The sequence below is a fragment of the Syngnathus floridae genome, chromosome 13, assembly GCF_059516105.1.
Source record: "Syngnathus floridae isolate MCC-2025c chromosome 13, RoL_Sflo_1.0, whole genome shotgun sequence".
Taxonomy (NCBI): Eukaryota; Metazoa; Chordata; class Actinopteri; order Syngnathiformes; family Syngnathidae; genus Syngnathus; species Syngnathus floridae.
The window spans coordinates 12,073,927-12,082,854 of record NC_142425.1 but is presented as its reverse complement, the minus strand read 5'-3'; the positions used below and the strand labels follow the sequence as shown (position 1 = coordinate 12,082,854).

Below are 8,928 nucleotides of genomic sequence, written 5' to 3'. Positions count from 1 at the left end.
CCATACGCTACCATACACACAATGCATACAATACAATACATACAATACCATACAATATCATACCATATTATATGCTCTGCATCTGGGAGTTACAATTATAGACATTGAGTAGAGTGGCAATGGCATGATATTTTTGCAACAATTACACATACCAACTCCAGTTTTATATTTAAAATATGTATACAATTATCAGTATATTGTAATGAGTTATAATAATTACAAAAGTATCCGAATTATAATAATTTAATTTTATCATCCATCAACTCACTCAAAAATGTCGGCATGAATCGAGCAGTCGACTAAACGGGAGAAAATCACGCTCGCAAATGTTTGTTGCATAACGGAAGGCGGGCGGGCGGGCGCCATCTTGGAATAGATTTGAACATGACGTAACAAATTCGTCACATTCATCAGTTTGCATAACACGGAAATAGCACACTATATGTAATGCAACATTGTTAATTTGACGAAACACAACGCCAAAGAGATTTGAAATACTGTAGCGGCAAAACGACAGTCGCGGTGGCCGGGACGAGTGTGAAAATCTTTTCAAGATATTTGTTCGCATCAAACAAACAAGGCGTCCGTCGTGAGAAACGGCAATGAACGACAAACATTTGATAGCTTACCCGAGAAACCGCCACACGGTCGGTGGCGCCTGCATTTGATAACTCGCCTTGAATCCTGCAACAAACAAACAAGGCGTCCGTCGTGAGAAACGCCAAAGAACGACAAACATTTCCTAGCATGTTAGCTTACCTGAGAAACCGCCCGCTGCGCGAGTGATTGCACCGGTATTTGACAACTTCCCCAATTCACCCGAAGACATGACGTCACATCCGTCAATTCAAATCTTCCTCGCCTGCTCGTCCAATGGTGCTTTGCACACTAGCGTACCACGTGACAGGCCACTTCACACGCGGGCGGTTGCACCTGTCGCTCACCTCAAGACTGAAAACTGCCTTCAAAAACCTAAGTGCCACTTTGCCCGCCTCCTACCTCTGCCCAAATTCAGTCTGACCAATCACAGCGCAACTGAAATTGGCTTGACCACGCCCACCTTTCCGACAGGCAAGACTGAAACCTGCCTTCAAAAAAAAAAAAAAAGTCACAAACTTTATGCAGAAGTGAGAGAAAATCGACAAAGTACAGCTCGTGGGTAAGGTCGGGTCCCGAACCATGGTTCCATCGTGTTAGAGGCAATGACGTTTACCACTTGACCAAAGACTCGTGTCCATGCAGTGACAGAAGGGCAACCAACGCTCACCTCAAGACTGAAAACCCAAATAGTGTTGGCTCGTGAGTGAACGATTCGTTCAAAGAGATTCTAAAGATTCAGTTCACCTAAAAGAACTGGAATGCACATCAGTACTTGGGGAGCTTCCGTAGTTGGTCTTTTAGCAGGCCCCGCCCACAAGTACCTCCACATTGGGTCACGTGACTAACAGCTATTTACATACAATAAAATAAAGTATGAAAACGTTATTTAAAAACACACAAAATCATACATACACAAGACCAATGCCACTTTAGTAATTTTTTTTAAAACTTTTTTTAAACTTTTTGTAACTTAATATTCTAGGCTATTCTAAAACACCATCTGGTATGCTTGATACACATTAGAGGAGGTGTTAAAAAAAAAAACATATTCCGTCATTTACTTCATATGGCGTACCGGCACAAAGGTTTGCAGTGCTGAGGACATGAGGAGACCTAGAAAGAAGCATTGGGAGCTTAAGATCAGGGGATGCTTTGAGAATAATTGTCAATTTTTTGTCTATGTGAAGCCCTTTGAGACTGTTTGAGATTTAGGGCTATACAAATAAACTTGACATTGCTGATGTATCAATGCCCGAGGGATTAGGCACATGGACGGGCAACCCCCAGCCTCGGGTTCGGATACGGCATTGCTCAAATTGGCAAATCTTAGCAAGCTACAGAAGACTTTCTGCATCACATGAATATTTTTTAGCATGTGGTCTGGAAGTTTATTATGCAAATGAAGTTGCTTTGTACATTTTAGAGACACACACATTGACGAGATAGCGGCAGTACTTATGTGTATTTGTTAGGTTGCTTTGGGCAAAACAAACTGCACGCAAAAGACGGGTCACATTGACCCAGCTGTCTAATTGGGGCGCCTATCATTTGTAATGTACTTAAAAATTTAAATGATTAAAATTGTTAAAAATGATCGTATAGTTAAATAGAGCATCAGACAGGTTGAGGCAAATATCTAGCATGTGGTTTAGACGTCTATCATGCAAATGAGCTTGTTTTGTACTTTTAACACACATGCACACTGGCGAGATAACGGCAGTACTTTACTATTTCTATTTGGGCAAAACAACGAAAGGTGCATCGCATTGACCCAGCATCAGACAGGTTGAGGCAAATATGCTGCTACTCGGTGGCAGCACTTGGAATTCATCTAGCCTTTCTGATATGGTCAATTTCATAAGGATGCCGGTATGAATAAGAACACTCTGGCCTTTACTTCACTCTGAACTGGGTGGTACCACCCAGTACATGTACCGAGGCTGGCCGTGTAGTTACGCAAGTGCTTTGAATTGAAAGCTAAGGTCCTGGAAGTTATACGCTGTGTTTATAAATTCAATTGACTATAGCAGCAACCTGGACTGGACAGCAGCAGCCTTCTTTGTAGTCAGACAGCCAATGGGAACGGCAAGCCCTGCAACAAAACATGCAAGAAGTTTCACATTCAAGAGATGCACCATCGATTGAGGCACATCGCGAATGATGACACCAAGGTTGACTTTATTTACAAGACCACCAACAGGAAGCAAACACACCACTGTTGATTTTCTTCACAAGGATGCCCACAAGATGCATGACGATTCAAAACAAAACGAAAAATGGCTCTGACCACATTAAAACAGCTTTTACTCGTACAGAAAAATGTACCAACATTCTGCAAGATTCTGAGTTCGGTGGCCATTTTAAAGCAGGGTTGCCAAAGATGACTTATTGATCGCAACAGAGACCATTTGTACGCTTGTCGTTTTCATCTATGGGTGTCTGGCTACTTGGCTCTTGTCAACAATTTAGAATGCATCCAGCTTTTCTTTGTGTAGTTAAAAAAATAAAAAAAAGCCTGACACTGCATATTTAACAAGACAATTTGGTTTGAGACTAACTTTACAATTGTCTTGTCATTGAGAATGTCTCAAATGATTCCAGTTTGTATCCACGATAGACTGCCAATGCCAATGTTTAAAATGGACCACTTGAATTCAGTTCAGTTTAATTGCAGTTCAGTGGTACACACACAATTACAGTATAAACAGTTCATTTCATGATTAAAAAAAACAACAGTAAAACAATATTGCAAAATGACACCGCGCTGAGAAAGAAAGGCATCATGCAGATAGCCAGTGTCCACACCCAGTGAAAAAGTGGAGGGAGGGAGGGAAAGAAAGGACAAAAGAAAAAAACAGTCATACTCTCCTTAAATGCTGGCCGGGCGCTTTGGCCTCGCCGCATCCGCACCTGTCCGTCTCGTGTCGGCCACTCATCACGGGCGAAGGTCGGCCCCTCCCCGCCCGGCCGATATTCGACGTTTGGACTCATCCTCCGCCTCGTGCCACTGCAAAAAGAAAAACGGCACTCTGTTGCATGCGGTTCACTTCTGTGGACGTACTCATTACCTGTCTATTAAAGCTTGCTCCTATTTTAAGCTCCCTTTATTAATTGCGTATGCATACATGAATGTTTTTGTTTTCTTTTTATGTTGGTTCCTATATGAAGAATTCAATGCTTATAATTTCTTTCTTTGTTGTAAAGTGCTTTGAGCTGCATTTCTTGTATGAAAGGTGCTCTACAAATAAAGTTTTTTTATTATTACCCTCTGGTCTCGCGGTCCTGTCCAGTCCCTCTCTGTGCCGGCACTCGTCCGATTCACTGCCCCAGCAATCCTGAAAGGCAGACACATTGTGGTGGTTTTGGCAAGGGGAAAAATTCCACTAGCACCCCCACCCAACCTTGACTAAGGTAAGTTTGAATCAGGTAACTAGCGGCACGCACAGGCTGGCGCATGTCTCATACGGCCCTCCCGCATTGGAGCGATCCGGGTTATGAAATGTTTAACCCCTTACAAAGAGGGAGGGAGGGAAAGAGCGAGAGGAGAGAAGAGGCTTTGGTGCGCACTTAAGCGCAACCGGCCAGTTCCCCCTGAGTAGAGCTGGCTTGGCCCCGAGAGGAAAAAAAAATAGGAAAACGTGACGTCACTGAGAGCGTCACGGAGAATCTCCTCGTCCTCGACACCGTCGACGACACTGGGACCCAGTCTGGCAGACATTATACCCTGGTATTCCACAAAGGGCAAGGTATAGCCACGTTCCACCCTGAGTGCACCAGGCCATGCAGGCACTGCCGGGCGCATTGGAGAAAGAGAGCGAGAGAGGGGGGGGAGGGAGGGAGGGATGGGGTGTCTACTTTGCCAATTTGTATCTAGAGGGTCACAGCAACCCAAATGCCCGTGCGTGCTACTAGTTACCCTATTCAAACAGACAGGGGTAGGGAAAGCACAAAAGAAAAAACAAAGTCATACGCCCCCGAACCGCTGGCTGTATCTGCACCCATCAGTCTCGTGTGGGCCGCTCGTCACGGGCCAAGGTCCGGGTCTGCTCCGGCCGGTGTTGGACTCGTCTTCCGCCTCGCACAAATGCAAAAAGACAAACGGCACTCAGTTGCATGTGGCTCACTTTTGTCAACGTACTCATTACCTGCCCCCTCCCTGGTCTTGTGGGTGCAGCCCAGTCCCTCTCGGTGCAGGCTGGCGCTCGCCCCATCCGCTGCCAGCTGAAAGGCAGAAAAATAAGGAAATCAAATTAAAACCAACAAGTGTGTACACTACGCTTGCAGATTGGATTGCCATGTCACCGCCTCTGGCCAGCCATGCATCAGGCTCCTCTTCAACACTTGGCGACTGCTCTCTTTGGGTGATTCCTTCCTTTGCAACCCGCTCAGAAATCGCAGGTGTGGTGGCCTCCGTCCACCGGCTCTTCGTTTCATACATCGTCTCTTCCACCTTGCAAGACAAGCACAAAAGTCTCGCTGCGCCGTCGCTTGCGCTTGCCGTCGCTGCGCGGTCGCTTGCGCAGTCGCTTGCGCTTGCCGTCGCTGCGCGGTCGCTTGCGCTTGCCGTCGCTGCGCGGTCGCTTGCGCTTGCAGTCGCTGCGCGGTCGCTTGCCGTCGCTGCGCGTTTGGCCCTCAATGAGGGCTGCACAACATTTTGGAAAATCACTGATATGGCAGTATTGGGCCAGACCACTGCATTGAGGCAAGTTGTGCAAAATTCTTGGATGCAGGTTAACTATTTGATCACAATGAGATCAGTTAGATTAGTTAACTTTAACTTACATCAATGACTTATCGTCTTAACTCATTACAAATAGTTAGGCAAGACAACATGTTTCATTTGAGACATGAAAAAAAAATCTTTGCTGTCTTAAAGTGCATGTCAATAACCTAGACCACCATATGGCAGTTTTCCAATACACGTGCAGCCCTACACACGTCACCATTGGTGTCCAAATGGCAGCCTCGGGGCAACTTGATCAACACACCACACGAATGAACGCAACGCTGCTTTGTGGCACAAAATATCAATGGCAACATTTCGTGATTGATTGAATGAATTTGCGTCAAAGAATTTTGAATTTGTTTCAGTATGCAGCCCTCAAGCAGACATTGGGACACCGCTGGTGTAATTTAAAAAAAAAAAAAAAAAGAAAATCCATTTCACACGTTAAAGCTGCGCAGGTCGACGCCTCCAGGGAAGCGGGTCTCCCTCAAAACTCGGCGACTTCAGAGCGATGCCACAGCGGTCCGTTCACCTCTGATCAGATCGGGGTCACATCCCGGTCGCCATCTGCAGAAACAGAAACAAATGTTAGAAACTCAAAGAGCACCCCAAGTTGTCGGCCACTTGCTTACTTGATCACAGCGGCTAGCTACTATTGCTGACCGTCGCCAGGTCGGATCGGGCCGTGCGCCCCCCCCCTTTTGCGTCCGGCCTGCAAATGGCAGAACATGCAATGAGTTGGGCGCTGCTCGCATCATTACGTCTTCCTCGTGGACCGGCTCGCCCAAACACCGCCCCCTACACCTAGAGAACAAAGGACACACAGCTTAGATCAAGCACGACAGTGGTAGGTTAGAAAAAGACACAAAAGGTTACCGTCTCGCTCCAATGCTGTCCTACACCCAGGGTAGAACAAAGAACGCAAGTACCACAGTGGTGGTAGGTTAGGGTTAGACGAAGTGCAACGGTGGCAGGTTAGAAAGACAAAATGGTACAAGTCAAATTGCAAAATTGGACATTCGGGATCGGCTCGCTCCAACGCCGCCCTACACCGATGGGGGAGAACAAAGAAGGCAGCAAGCACGACAGTGGCAGGTTAGAAAAAGACAAAATGGTACAAGTCATATGGCAAGCTTGGACATTGGGCTCTGCGTCAAAGTTCAGTTTTGTCTCCATCCAAGTCACCACGTCCTCCCCCAAGTGAGCCGTCAATGGCAACCAAGCACAAGACACCGCTGGATCCAGATAAGCCACAACCTTTAAAGCAAGACCAACCGTCAGACCCCCAAACACTGTCCACACCTGCAACCTTTCCGTCGTGCACCCATAACCAAAGGCAACCACACTGCCCCCTCCTGGGTACATGATCCGCACATGTTGACTTTTGCAGCGTGCTGCTTGATTCTTGACTTGATATAGCATTGCTCTTTTGGATATGGCATTGCTCCTATGGATAGGCCATTGCTCCTTTGGATAGGCCATTGCTCCTTTGGATAGGCCATTGCTCCTTTGGATAGGCCATTGCTCCTTTGGATAGGCCATTGCTCCTTTGGATAGGCCATTGCTCCTTTGGATAGGCCATTGCTCCTTTGGATAGGCCATTGCTCCTTTGGATAGGCCATTGCTCCTTTGGATAGGCCATTGCTCCTTTGGATAGGCCATTGTGCCTTTGGATAGGCCATTGCTCCTTTGGATAGGCCATTGCTCCTTTGGATAGGCCATTGCTCCTTTGGATAGGCCATTGCGCCTTTGGATAGGCCATTGCACCTTTTCATATGGAATTATACTTTTCCCATTCGGCTCCTCTTGCAGCCTACAATAACACACAGTCATTAATGGTGTGCTGGGAAGCTAAAACTCGACAGCCATTGTGTGTTGGGAAGCTGAAACTTGACAAAAACAGGTTTTCACCTGATTTAGGACTACTCTTCCTCAGTGTCCTCAGCATCACTGAAATAGCTCCTCAAGAGCCTCCTGCTTGCTTTGTATAGAAGGATGCTGGCTGGGCAGCCTTTTCTAGTGCTACAAAAGACAAACAGAAATTATTGCAACAAAAATAGATATTTTAATTTTATACATACTGAGTAGAGTTTTGCAGTTGAAAAAATATATCATTATATTGTAGTAAATTATAATAATTATTCAGGATTATAATTCATATTTTCATTTCATCATTATCAACTCACCTCACATTGGACAGATGATCCAGGTTGGCGGCGTTCAAAACGGGAGAAAATAACCCGCGCAAATGTTTGTTGCGTAACGGAACGAGAGTGGGCGGGCGGGCGCCACCTTTGAATGGATTTGCTCTGATTTGGACATGACGTAACAAATTCGTTACATTTATCAGTTTGCATAACACGGAAATGGCACACGCATAATATAAAATAATAAAAACATTGTTTAGTTGACTAGAGTCAAACTAACATTTCCTATAGTCAGACAAACACGCGCTTATCGGTGGTGTCATTTACGAACCTTCTACAAACAAACGAATGAAAAAATGCTGGCCAGCATTAAAAAAAAAAAAAACTCAAGCACTCCCTAAACAGCGAAAATCCTGCAAGAAATAATCAATGGCGTCGTAAGAAACTGTAAACATTTGCTCACGGGCTAAATGGCCTGCGACCTACAATTTACCTCCAGGCCCACCGTCGCGGTGGACGTGACGTTGCCGAGTCACGAGAGTACGACAATCCTGCGACAAAACAAAAAAAGGCTTGTGAGAAAAGGCAACAAAGCACACATTTTGGGGCCGATGTGAAAACTCTCCTTGCACTCTCCAGTTAACTTCGACGCCTACAGTCGCCGTGTGAAAATCCTCCGACAAACAAACATGGCGTCCGTCGTGAGAGACGGCAAGAAACGACAAACATTTGCTCCCTTGCCTGACAAAATGCCACGCGCTCGGTGGCACCTGCATTTGAGAACTCCCCTTGAGCGCGGAAATCGTGCAACAAACACGGCGTCCGTCGCGAAAAGCGCCAGGAGACGACAAACATTTGCTAGCGTGCTAGCTTACCTGAGAAACCGTCCGCCGCCACGCACTCGGTGGCACCTGCATATGATAACTCCCCTTGAGCACACCTGTCTTCAATTGACCTAAAGCCCTGACGTTACATCCGTCAATTCAAATCTTCTTCTCCTGATCGTCCAACGGCGCTCGGCACACTGACGCCACCAGGTGGTCGCCTGTCATGGTGACGACTGTTGTTTCGGACGATCCGTTGAAACTTTGAACACTGAACCTGTTTGGATGGATACCCTATCAATATGACCAAATCTCCTTTTGTCGCCGAGCAGGCTCTGGTCGAGTGGTTAACGCCATTGCCTTCAATCAAATGAAAATATTTGTATCGATAGTTCATCCTAAAATGAATTGTTCTGGCAAAAATTCTGCGGCCGTTGCAGAACTCAGCGAGGGTTAGATGGAGGAGGGACTTTACGAATCAGTGACGTAATTTCGCGTCCCGGGGGGGGGATTCGTTTGAACGAATCGTTTGAGTGAACCTGATTCTAAAGATTCGTTCACCTAAAAGAACTGGAATGCACATCACTACTCACGAGTCGAGTGGCAGCGGACGAGGCTTTTTGCCACCCAA

General features: G+C 46.2%; 1 long non-coding RNA gene across 1 annotated transcript; it reads right to left on the bottom strand.

Moving 5' to 3' along the window:
• LOC148388874 (uncharacterized) lies at positions 1–8,920 on the bottom strand. The gene is made up of 11 exons (XR_015862213.1): positions 8,349–8,920; positions 7,238–8,024; positions 5,959–7,139; positions 4,903–5,893; positions 4,746–4,821; positions 4,571–4,675; positions 3,866–3,935; positions 3,511–3,607; positions 1,268–3,364; positions 760–1,088; positions 1–684 (listed from the first exon to the last, which is right to left on the bottom strand). It is a non-coding gene; the product is annotated as an uncharacterized LOC148388874 (long non-coding RNA).
• Between the last annotated feature and the right edge of the window lie 8 nt (positions 8,921–8,928).